This window comes from Benincasa hispida, chromosome 8 (assembly GCF_009727055.1).
Source record: "Benincasa hispida cultivar B227 chromosome 8, ASM972705v1, whole genome shotgun sequence".
NCBI classification, from domain to species: Eukaryota; Viridiplantae; Streptophyta; class Magnoliopsida; order Cucurbitales; family Cucurbitaceae; genus Benincasa; species Benincasa hispida.
Window position 1 is genome coordinate 57,287,999 of NC_052356.1, and position 13,276 is coordinate 57,301,274.

The following is a 13,276-nucleotide window of genomic DNA, read 5'->3' on the forward strand; positions in this document are numbered from 1 at the left end:
CGGAAGTCAAGGAAGTTTGGTGACCTGATGACAGTGCCGGGAGCCGGCGACCGAAAGCCCCGGTGAAACGGCGGCCGTAACTATACGGTTTCCTAAGGTTAGCTCGAAATTCCTTGTCGGTGTAAGTTTTCCGGACCCGCACGAAAGCGTAAACGATTCTGGGCACTGTTCTCGGAGTAGGAGGCTCCGTGATAGACCATGTCCTGTAAGATGGCGACTACCTGATACCAAAACTATAACCAACGCTGATTCTTTACTAGATATTATACTCAGGATTGGCGTAAGCACAACCTACTTCTGTTACTCTTTCAGCTCGCTGATAGAATAATTAAGCACCCAGAAGGGAAGATTGAAGACGTTCTGGTGAAGGTTGACAATCTATATATTCCCAGCAGACTTTATTATCTTGGATTATGAACAGATAAGGAGGTACCAATTATCCTTGGACACCCCTCTTCTTAGCTACTGGAAAGTTTAATTGACGTGCATAAAGGCGAATTAACTATTGTGCGTGGACAATGAAGAGGTGAAGTTTAATGTCTCAACGCATTAAAGTTCCCAGATAGTGAAAGATTGTCAACTAAACAATATTGATTGCCTGAGAAGAGAGACTCATGTATGTTGAGGTCCTCGCGTTGGAGGAGAACCTGAAAGAATCAAAGCCGCCAAGTCTAAGTGAGCGGCGGACAAAACCAACGCGTCCATCACTTGAAGAACCACCAGAACTCGAGTTGAAACAGTTACCTAGACACTTGAAATATGCATTCCTCGGAACCAACAACACTTTACCTGTGATTATTTCTGCAAATCTTACAGAGCCTAATGAGCAATCTCTCTTATAGATGCTGAAAAAGCACAAGTGTGCAATAGGCTGGACGCTTGCGGATATCTGTGGCATTAGTCCATCTTATTGCATGCATAAGATTAGGCGGGAAGTCGGGGTCAATCGAGCCTTAAAGAAGGCTGAATCCCATAATGAAAGAAGTGGTTAAAAAAGAAATTCTAAAATGGTTAGACGGGGGAGTTATTTATCCTATATCCTACAGTAGTTGGGTAAGTCCAGTCTAATGCGTTCCCAAGAAAGGGGGAACGACTGTGATAGTCAATAGCAATAATGAACTTATACCCTCGAGGACTGTCACAGGCTGGCGCATCTATATGGATTACAGGAAACTCAATGCAGCAACTAAGAAAGACCACTTCCCCCTTCCTTTCATCGATCAAATGCTTGACAGACTTGCGGGCAAAGAATTTTATTGCTTTCTCGATGGATACTCTGGTTACAACCAAATTCTGATAAATCCTGAAGTTCAGAAGAAGACTACGTTTACTTGTCCCTTTGGAACATTTGCATTCAGACGCATGCCCTTTGGACTGTGTAACGCACCTGGGACATTTCAAAGATGTATGATGGCTATCTTCTCTGACTTCCTAGAAAAGACCGTTGAAGTCTTCATGGACAATTTTTCAGTCTTTGGAGACTCATTTCAGTCATGCCTAGATAATTTGGAGGCCGTAGTCGCTCGATGTGAGGAAACAAACTTGGTGCTGAATTGGGAGAAATGTCACTTCATGGTGACTAAAGGAATTGTCTTAGGTCACAAAGTATCTAAGGCTAGCTTAAAAGTAGATGAAGCCAAAATAGATGTAATAGCAAAACTTCCACCACCATCAAATGTTAAAACTTTACGAATTTTTCTAAGGCATACCGGCTTCTATAGACGGTCGTTAGAGGATTCTCTCAGATTGCGCGACCTCTGAAAGCACTACTAGAGGCGAACCGACCCTATGACTTTAATAAAGACTGTACTGACGCGTTTTAAACCTTAAAGTATACGTTGACGACAGCTCTAGTACTGATAGCACCGGACTGAACGCACTGCTTTATTCTCATGTGCGACGCGAGTGATGTGGCAGTAGGAACAATGTTAGGGCAGAAGAAGGGTAATTTGATACACCCCATCTCCTACGCGTCCAAAACACTAAATGACTCTCAGGAACACTACACCACTACTGAAAAAGAAATGTTGGCTGTAGTGTTAGGCATTGAAAAGTTTCGATCTTACTTAGTTGGTGCGTTAGCCACCATATACACCGACCACTCAGCCATAAAATTCCTGATGAGCAAAAAGGACGCGAAGCCAAGGTTGATAAGATGGGTGCTGCTGCTACAGGAGTTTGATATTGATATCCAGGACAGAAAGGGAATAGAAAATCAGGTGGCTAACCACCTGTTCAGGTTAGAGAATCAAAAAATGTAAGCCCAAGAAAGTGAAATCAAGGACGCATTTCCTGATGAAAACCTATTTAGAGTTGAAGACAGGGAACCTTGGTATGCGAACATAGTCACTTATTTAACCACCAAGAAATTCCCTGGGAACTTCAACTCTCAGCAAAAGAAACGGATAATTCATGATAGCAAGTTTTATTTTTGGGATGAACCGTTTCTATATAAACAAGGCCCTAACTCCATAATGCGTCGATGCGTTCTGGAGGAGGAGACACAATGCATATTAGCTGAGTGTCATGACTCTCGTATGGAGGGCATTTTGGTGGGCAAATAACCACAGCGAAGGTCCTTCAAAGCGGATACTTGTGGCCCACCCTCTTTAAAGACGCGAGAGAGTTTGTTCGAAAATGTGACCTCTGTCAATGCACGGGGAATATTTCTTCAAAGGACACAATGCCCTTGAACAATATTCTCGAAGTTAAGCTATTTGATGTTTGGGTCACAGATTTTATGGGACCTTGTCCCCTATCCTATGGCCAACAGTATATCCTGCTTGCAGTAGATTATGTATCTAAGTGGGTAGAAGCAGTAGCCTGTACTAGGAATGATGCGTCCATTGTATCTAAGTTTCTTACCAGGAACATCTTTATACGCTATGGAACGCCAAGAGCCCTGATAAGCAATGAAGGTATGCACTTCATTAATCACATCATTTCAAAATTACTTATAAAATATAATGTCAGGCACAAGATCACCACTGCTTACCACCTACAAACAAACGGTCAAGCGGAAGTATTAAATTGAGAAATCAAGTCTATCCTGGAGAAAGTCGTCAATGCAACGCGGAAGGATTGGGCACAGAGGCTGGATGAAGCGCTCTGGGCCTACAGGACTGCTTACAAAACTCCTGTAGGAAAATCTCCATACTCTCTTGTATTTGGAAAAACCTGTCATTTACCTTTAGAGTTGGAGCATAAGGCGTTTTAGGCAGTTAAGAAGTTAAACGTGAACTTGGACGTCGCGGGCGCTCAACGCAAACTTCAGCTCAATGAGCTCGAGCAGTGGCGAATGAATGCGTACGAGAATAAAAAGTTGTACGAAGAAAAGACAAAGCATTGGCAAGACCAGCGCATCAGGAAGAAAGAACTTGTTGTTGGCCAAAAATTATTCAATTCACGTCTGTGTTTGTTTCTAGGAAAACTAAAATCTAGGTGGTCAGAACCCTTTATCATTAAGACAATCTTTCCATATGGAGTTGTGGAAATAACGCGAGATGGCACCAACGCATTCAAAGTAAATGGCTAGAGAGTGAAGCCTTACTTTGAAGATGGACTGGAATGCCAAAAGTCATCTCTCGCACTACGCGAAGCCAATTGAGGCTCGAGTCGAAGTAACCCTACGTTTGCATCGCCATATATTTCAGGGATGCTTCCTCTATCCTTATCTTTTTACATTCTGTATTTTACGATGCGTTTGAGTTTGTTGATTTATTTGTTTGGTTGTTTTAAGATTGTTCCTTGTTTTTGTTTTTATAAAAGTTGGAAACTTGTTTGTTTTTCTTTAAAAGTTGTGTATAATCAAGTAGGGAATGACGGACGCGTTAGACGCAAGTCTAACGCATGGCCCAGTTGAAAGGATGCGTCTCGAGAACACAAAAACACTCGAGTATTTAGAAATCTAAGACGTCTCTTCAGCTTTATATTTATTACAGACGTCAGGCGCCGCCTGACGTCAGCCACTAATTCTCTCTCAGCCTATAAAAGGACCGAACGATTCGAAGCCTTCTTCTTCTTCATTTTCAATCTCGAGTTCTCTGAAACAAAAGAAAAAAAAACTTCTTTGTCTCCCTCGCTTCCGATTCGCTCGAGCTTCTTCGACCACAATGTCGTCCGCTTCAGACAGCCAGAACTAGACCATGAGTTTCGGGAACGACTCATCGGTAAGCTTCTATTCCTCGTCCTCTGTTTCGATTTCACCTCCCCTGAGCTCTAGAAAAACCACCAAAACCCTCACCTAAACCAAACCCACACACGGCGGAGCCAACTCTTCCCAGCGGCCGTCTGTTTCGAAACCTTCCATAGCCCCCACGAAACCCCCTTCCAAAGCCTCCAAAGGCATTATTACCCTTCCGACCAAGATCCCTCAACCTAAACCTAAAACCCCTCAACCAAAACTACCCCCAAGCCAAGGGCCAAGACACCTGCAAAACCAAGGATGCGTCCGTCATCTACGGCCACCTCCAAACCCTACACCAAGCCTGCCCCACCACCAGTCATCCCTAACATCACTATGGTGGGTGCAAAGCATAATCCACTCCCAACCTACGTCCACAACGCACCGTCACCAGTTGTGTGTCCACCACCTCCACTTTCTATCGAGCCCTAGGCCACCATTTATCCAGTGGAATCAGACGCGTCGAGCCAATCACCTCATTCGCCCATTCTTATATCTTCTCCTAGGACGCCTCATACCCCAGTAGGCACCTCTCCATTTACTCCACTCATACCACCCTCTGACAGTCCTGTGTCAGAGCGCAATCTTGAAGAGTTGGCAGAATTGGCTCGACTAGACAAGCAAGAGGTTTTTGGTGCGATCTTAGCGTCCTTCAATCAAAGTCAAGAGGAAGAGCAGGTGATGTGTTCAGACCCACCTAACGCATCACTTGAGTTAGACGAAGCAGAGCGGTATGCTATGATGCTTGAAGAGGAATTAGAAGAAGAAGAAAGGGAAGAAGAAAATAGAGAAAGGAGAATTGGCCCTGACGCATCTCAACCACGCTCATCCAACGCGAATGAAGGGACTTTAAAATCAAAAAGAGTAACAAGGAAAAGAAGATTGGAGGAAGAAGAAGATGAGCAATCTGTATTCGGACCTGAGGGTGCAATGCATGAAAAAAGCTCAAGGCACGACGCACTAGAGCAGGAATTAGAAGACTACCAGCCCGCAAGGCAAGGGCAAAAGAAGACGGATCTCCAAAGGGAATTGAAGAATGAACTAAGAGAGCTGGCAAAGGAAGCCAAAGTGCACATGGCAGGAAAACGCAAGGTAATCAACGCGTTACCTAAGAAGACCTCGGGAAGAAAGCGTCAATTTAGTGACATACTCGTAGAAAAGGGCTTCTTTCCCGAGCGCCACCCACTGCCAATAAACATCACAGAAACAATAAACGCATTGGGGTGGAATCAGTTCTGCGTTGGGCACACCCGTATTTGGCCCAACCTCGTCCGCATGTTCTATAATAGTGAGTTTGATATGGAGAAGAACACAGATTTTGTTGATGAGGTGTTAGTGCGCTTCTCAGCTGACAAAATAAATGAAATGTTCAACATTGACAGTAATCCGGACGCGGAAGGAAATCGCATCTTGGAGCAGCAACCGCCAAGTCAATTAGAAGATGCGTTAAGGACGGTAGCCAAACTTGGAAGCAAATGGCAAACATCGAGAAATGGGGCAAAAATGTAAGCTTCCAGGAATTTAACTCCAGACGTGAATTTATGGTATTACTTGATCAAACGGAGCATCATGCCTACAACGCATGATGAGATATTATCAAAGGAACGCGTCCTGGCTACCTATTGCGTCATGTAATGCATCCCTTTGGACGTTGGAAGAATTATAAGGGATCAGATCAAGGCCATCAAGACTAAGCCATGAGGCAATTTCGTACTCCCATGGTTGATCTGTGCACTGTGTCGATACACGGGGGATTCCTCTGGGGGATGATCGTGAAGATATCGATGGCTTGATAGACATAAAGTTAGTAAGACATCTACTTCACAGTTCGCCACATCTACCTGCCTTACCTACCAAGGAAGTGGAAACCAAGCCTCGATCATCCAAATGCGCCCCCAAAAGAAGACGTGTCCAGATTGTTGAACACAGCGATGAAGCTTCAGAGCACGAAGAACATGAAGCTGAGCTTGAACTTCTGGCTGAAGAAGCGCAACCACCCCTCAATCTTACTTTCCATGACTCACCATTGGCCCCGCCAGAAGGGAGTCCTGATCAAACGTACCAAGAACCAACTCATCTAGATCAGGACATCCCTTATTCCCTTCCTTTGCCCCAACCAAGTCCAATTTCCAACTTTGTGCCTCTTCCAATAATTTTTGAGCCAACTAGGCTAAGGTCAAGCAACGCAGCAAATTTAGAAGACCCAGCTGGAAGAAATGAAGAACCAACACCACCTCAACACAGCGCAGACTTAGAAGAGTTGAAAACTTTTATCAGTGATCAGCTCAAACCACTGGCCGCATCTATCGAAGGTCTTCAGCAACAGAATCAGGTTCTAAGGGATTATCTAAGGCAGCAAACAAGACGGATGCAAGACCAATTTGTTTACACAACGCAATACATCAATCAAGTCTTGTTTGGAATGTTTGCTCTGTCTCCACTGTTTGCCCATCTTAGAAACCCCTTGCGTTTTATGGATGAAGACCCTGAGGAAGAACGCAGAGATGACGAGCCAGCACAATAGAGTTTTGGGGTGTTCAGTTATTTTTGTAGTTTGATTTAATTTTTCTTTTGTATCTGCTTGACTTGTTTGTTTACTTCATGTGAATTTATGAAAATGAATGAGAAATTCCTATCATTTTGTTCCTTGCATTTGACCTTGGCATACTTGATTTTTATTCTTTAGATATTTTCTAAGTCTTGTGCTCTGTCTGACCTTAATGATATCAACTATATGAAATCTATAAGTATAGAGTAGGCGTTAGGAAAATCAACAAGGCCTGAACTTCTCTAAAAAGGTTATGTTTACCTTCTAACGCGTGCAAGCTTTAAGTCTTAAACTCCTTTCAGACTATCAAAGCCTTTTTGAAATTTTGTTTCTCTTTTAGCAATGAGGATTTAGCTCGTCTCCAAATTTGGGATGAGTAGCTCATCTCCAAATTTGGGGATGAGGGAAATTCGAGTTAAGATGCATCAAATGGGTACATCACAAATAAAAGGGAACAAAATAAGAAAAATGCTAAACGCAACTCCTTTGTCATTACTTCAAAAGAAAAACCTTAAAATGGCATGAGTTTAGTTGGAACAGGCACTTAGCTGTAGTTGGATACTCGTATGACACCTGTGGGGGCAAGCCAAAACGAAGTTAAGTCTCCTAGACCAACACGTCCCATATAACTCCTCTATCTAGTCTGAAGAAATTATATCTTGAAATGCATGAATATTAGATATGAGTTTAGTTGTGAAGGGTTCTCACTCGTAGTTGGATGCTCGCATGACACCCGTAGGGGCAAGCCAAAATGAAAGTGGGATACCTAGAATAACGCATGGGTAAAGTAAAAATTCATAATTGTTTTTTTTCTTTTTATCCAAAATTTATCTTAAAAAGTGCATCTAACGCATTGTTGGTTTAGAAAAAAACGAGAATGTTTTGAGAAATGAAAGGAGTTGTGATAAAAGATCTGCTGCACCTGAAACTAAATGTTAGTCTTGAGTCAAGTTGAGTTATATTTTCCAAACTCTTATCTCAAACTTATGACTGAATATGATGAGAGGCAAACTCTGCACACTTAAGACAAAGGAGATGACAAAGAATTATTTTGGAATGCTTGAGGATAAGCATTGTTCAAATTTAGGGGTGGTGATAACTTGTAGAAATACAAGTTATTTTTGCTCTTAAGTTGGAACAACTAAGATTTTTAATGATAGATTCTCCTCATTTTTAGAAGAAACACATGGATTTATTCAAAAATTGGCAAACTCATGAAAAATAAGTTTTATTACTAAATATCGCGGCACTAACGCATTGTATTGCAGGATTTCAACGCAAGGATTAACAGTAATGCATTAGACAAGTGCCGCAGGAAAAGCTCTAATGCATGGGCCATGCGTCGGAGGGAGTTCAACGCAGAGAAGATTCATTGCTCCAGGCTGATTGTGTCACATCACCACTTGCAAGTATGGACACCTGCAATAGGCGACGTCTGAAAAGCCTCCGAGAGTCAGGCACTAATCAGGGCATTGACTTTAATGCTGACCAGGGCATGGACTTTAATGCTGTCCATTCACCAAGTGGACGTGACCAACGCCTATAAATAGATGAAGTCCCTCCAGAGTCAAGAAGTTCGAAAATTATCAAGATCTTTACTCTCTCTATATTATAGTTATAGTTTTAGTTCTTAGAAGTTGTGCTGTGGTGCCAGATGATCAGAAGGGTTGAGAACCACCACCACCGTCGGTCAGGGAGCGGAGGAAGCCACTCTTAAGAAAGACACTTCATCCACTGCCTATACAAGCTGTCTCTTATACACATCTAGATGTGTATAAGAGACAGACTTTATGCCAAACTTCATTCCAACGCTCAAGCCAACTTGACAAATTGGTAAAAAGCATCTTTAACTTAGATTGTTTGAAAGAATAACCAAGCTGCATCAAGTAGGACGCCTAGTACAACTAGAAATAGACTTACTGGTGTCTACTGCATTCTTTGTTATACGCATGCATCCTAGAGATAGGTTTTGTATGTTATTCGCATTGAGAAATGTTGAATGAACTCTAACGTATGAACAAAAGATAAGCAAATCACTCCATCTCATTCACATCACATCCTAGTTGTGTACACTCATCTTAGATCGACGCCTCCACTTACCTTAAATTCCATTTTCGCATGATCCATCATTCACCACTCAACTCTTTTGCATCTTTTGCACAGGCACAACAATTTAGTGTAAATAACTCATTTCTCACATTTATTTAAGAAAACCCCTACAGTAGATACAATGCAAGGTCTACGTTTAGTTAACTGAATCCCTGAGTTCGACCCTAGACTTACCAGGAACCTAAATTAGATTTATACTTGAGTCTGGTTTAGGAAAACTTGTCATTAGAAGGAGTTGTGTGCATTCTGCTGCAAATATCTGACGCCCCAACGCGTTACATTTACTTAAACGCATCAAAGCATAAACGCATCACTTACACTTAGAACTTATTCTTCCAATTTATTTTATACAAAAAACTCCTAGAGCGAATCACAATAGCAACGAACAACTATCATTATCTATCCCAGATAAACATTGATAAATGACTATTATTGTCTATCTCAAATAGACATTGATAGTAGTCTATATTTGTTTATCCTAAATAGACACTGATAGTAGTCTATGTCTGTTTGCCAACTCTTCTATTTGAACAAAAAGTATCTTAAGAAAATAGTCAAACATCAAGCAACTCAAATAGACAATGATATAATCAAACCTCGGGTAACTTAAATAGATAAAGACAGTGATAGAGAACTATCAGTGTCTATCTCAGATAGACAGAGATAAACCTCTATCAAAGTCTATCTCAGGTCTATCTTAGATAGACATTGATAGTAGTATATCACTGTCTATCCCAAATAGACACTGATAGTAGTCTATCTCTATCTGTCAACTCTTGTATTTAAACAAAAAGTAGCTTAAGAAAAAAATCAAACCTCAGGCAACTCTTGTGTTTTGGGTGTTTCCAAATCTACAGTTGCAACTGAATCCCGATCATCTTGTGTTTGAAGTTATTGTGTTTGCATCTCAGTTTCCTACAAGAAAACAATTTGAATCTAAGAATATATTGTTTTCTATCTAAGAAAGGAAGAAACTTAAAAAAAAAAAAAAAAAACACTATTAAAATAGACGATGATAAAGGACTATCACCGTCTATCATATATACAAACCTCTCTTTCCCTCTGCCTCTCACTTTTATTCTCTCCTTTTTCAACTTCTTCTACTCTAGCTTCTTCTTTTTCTTTATCAGTTTCAACATCTTCTTTGACTTCATCTTTCTTCCTTTTCTATTTCAGTTTCAGCATCTTCTTCAACTTCATCTACTTGCAAGCATGATAGAAAGTAAGAATCTTAAAAAAACTTAATATTCAAATAGGTTGTGATAGAAAACTATTATTGTCTATCCCAGATAGACATTGATAATAGTAGTATATCTCTGACTGCCAACTTATGTGTTTGAACAAAAATAGCTTAAGAAAGAATCAAACCTCGGACAACTTTTGTGTTTTGGGTGTTTCAAAATCAACAGTTGCAATCGTATCCAAATCATTTTGTGTTTGAATTTTTTGTGTTTTTATCTCAGTTTCCTATTAAAAAAAAAAAAGAAAAAAAAAAGAAAAAAAAAAAAAGAAGTAGTGTTGTTTTCTATCTAAGAATCTATTGTTTTCTATCTAAGAAAGTAAAAAACTTAGAAAACATAATATTAAGATAGACAGTGGTAGAAGACTATCACTGTCTATCATACATACAAACCTCTCTTTCCCTTTGACTCTCATTTTGAACTTAGATCTACAAGGAAAAGAAATTTATTTAGTAAATGTATGGTTACATTTATTTAAATGCAACAAAGGAAAAAAAAAAAAAAGAAGTTAGAAACTTAAATGCATAATATTAAGATAGTATATAACAATGCAAATACTTATCCTAGATAGATATGTTGTTGCATAGTTAACCATTGTATCAATATCATCACTTTCTTCCAAAATTCGAAGGCTACAAAAAGGCAGTTTTTTTTTACACCTTCTTCATGCTCTTTTTCTTTCTGTTATTGTTGTTGTGGAAGATTTTCAAATGGAAGTCCACTAGTCAGGCTTTCCATAATTGATCTTCACATTCTTTTGATTTCTTCTTGGCATTGTTTCAAAACATTTTATTCTTCTACTATTTTTTGTTGGCCTTTTCTTAGTTTACTAATTTCTTTCATTATTCTATTTGCTCCTCTTTCTTCAATTTGTTCATTTTTTTCTTGGTTCATTTGCATCGCTTTCTCCCTCTGTATCTCCTTCTCTACCTCAGGTTCTATGAAATATTTGAAAGTTGATTGAGATTCTTCTTATGTTGGACGCAATGGTGTCATACAAAACTACAAGTAAACAGATGTTAAATTATTAGAGAAAAAACTAGCACCATCAATGATAGTAGTCTATTACTGTTTATCAGTGATAGACAGAGATAGAACTTTATCACTGTCTATCTTTAAAGTGATAGACAATGAAATTATTCTCATTTAAGGAATTACTTACATCTTCGATTTCGAAAATGTTCTCATTTAGAGTCATCCACTCATCTAACTCCAAGCACTCCTATGTGATGATTCTTGGACCTTCGATTCCAAGTTTCATTTCAAATCCAACATCTAAATTGAAAAGTTTTGGGATTTTCTCAAAAGCCTAATAAACTAATGCTAATGGGAATCCTTAGAGGTAGACAACATCCTTCTCAGTATATGATGCTCTTTTAAAGAATTGATAGGTCAAGGTATAAGACAATCTTCCTCAAGGATAGTCTTTGAAGACTTGTTCATTGTCCAAAATGTCTAGATGTTTTAAATTGATATGGTTGTGTTGTTTGCTTGGGGATTAAAAGAGCTTATGATTGTAGAGATTGGCTAATTTAACTTTCAACGAGTCTTCCTCATTGTGTAGTGCTTTGAAAGTTCTCTTTATATCTCTCCTAGTTATATAATCATCATGAACAAAAAAAGCATTTCTAAGTTCTACATTTTTCTTTCTCCTAAATTTAATTGAGGAAATTTGTTAAACAAAATTCCTTCAATCCAAATTTTGCTATACGACCATTAAAGTTGAATGCTAGGACATTCAGCTTTTTTATATAGCATTGTCTTCTTACTAAGTAGTTGAGGAATTGGTTGGGTATTTTGGTCATTTTAATATTAAGTGTCCAAATGGACAATTTAAAACTTGAGGAAAAATTGTCTCATCTAATTTTGTTCTTATCAAATTCAACACCTTTATACTAAAGTAGACAGTAACTCTTAAGTTTCTGTTCTTGTTTTCCATAATTAATTCTTGTTCCACCTGTTGAAAAACATATATTTAACAATATGTTAGAAAGTAAAATTTGAATAACACCAACAACTAGCAAGATAACTATCAATAAAATCATAACGTATTATTTATTATCTATTACTAGACACTGATAATATTCTATCTTTGTCTATCTTAGATAGACAATGATAGAATTCTATCTCTATCTATCTCAGATAGACACTGATATAGTTTTATATATCATTTACTAGTACCAAATACTAGAAAAGAGTAAAGCAACAACAATAATAACGAGTATATTACTGTTCATCATTGGAGTCTATCATTGTCTATCTCAAATAGAGAGAGATAGTATTCTATCTTTGTCTATCTCAGATAGACACTGATAGTACTCTATCTCTATCTATCTCAATTCAAAATTATCAATAGGTACACTTAGATAAACAAGTATCTATTAAGTAAGAATTAATGCTCAACAAGACAATGAATAGAACATAACACTATCTACCAACATATATATCTATATGTATGTATGTATGTATATATATTATATATATATATAATATAATATTATATATATAGAGAGAGAGAGAGAGAGAGAGAGAGCAAACCATATATAAACTAATATTACTGTTTATCATTAGAGTCTATTACTGTCTATCTCAAATAGATAGAGATAGTATTCTATCTATGTCTATCCCAGATAGACAACGATAGAACTCTATCACTGTCTATCTCAATTCAAAGTTATCAATAGATACACTCATATAAACAAGTATCTATTAAGTAAGCATCAATGCACAACAAGACAATGAATAGAACATGAAACTATCTACCAAAAAAAAAGTGCAAACCATATACAAACCGACATCACTTCTATCTCAGATAGACATAGATAGTATTCTATCTCTGTCTATCTCAGATAGACAAGTATATATTGATGTTAAAGTTCTATTGATACTGGAGATAGACAATGAACAAGACATAAAACTATCTACCAACAACAAAATAAAATAAATAAATAAATAAAAATAAAAATTTAGAGAGTGCAAACCATTAACATTATCTACCAACAACAATCAATAATCAACACAATGTTTAATGTTTTGTCATTGTCTATTTGTGATAGACAGTGATAAAATACTATCACTCTCTATCACAACTACTTTGGTTTTATCTTATTCTATTCAGATTTTATTTTGTTTCCTTTTGCTCTGCTTATTGATGATTCAACTTTCATTATTTTCTTTTCTTTTCATTTGCTTCCT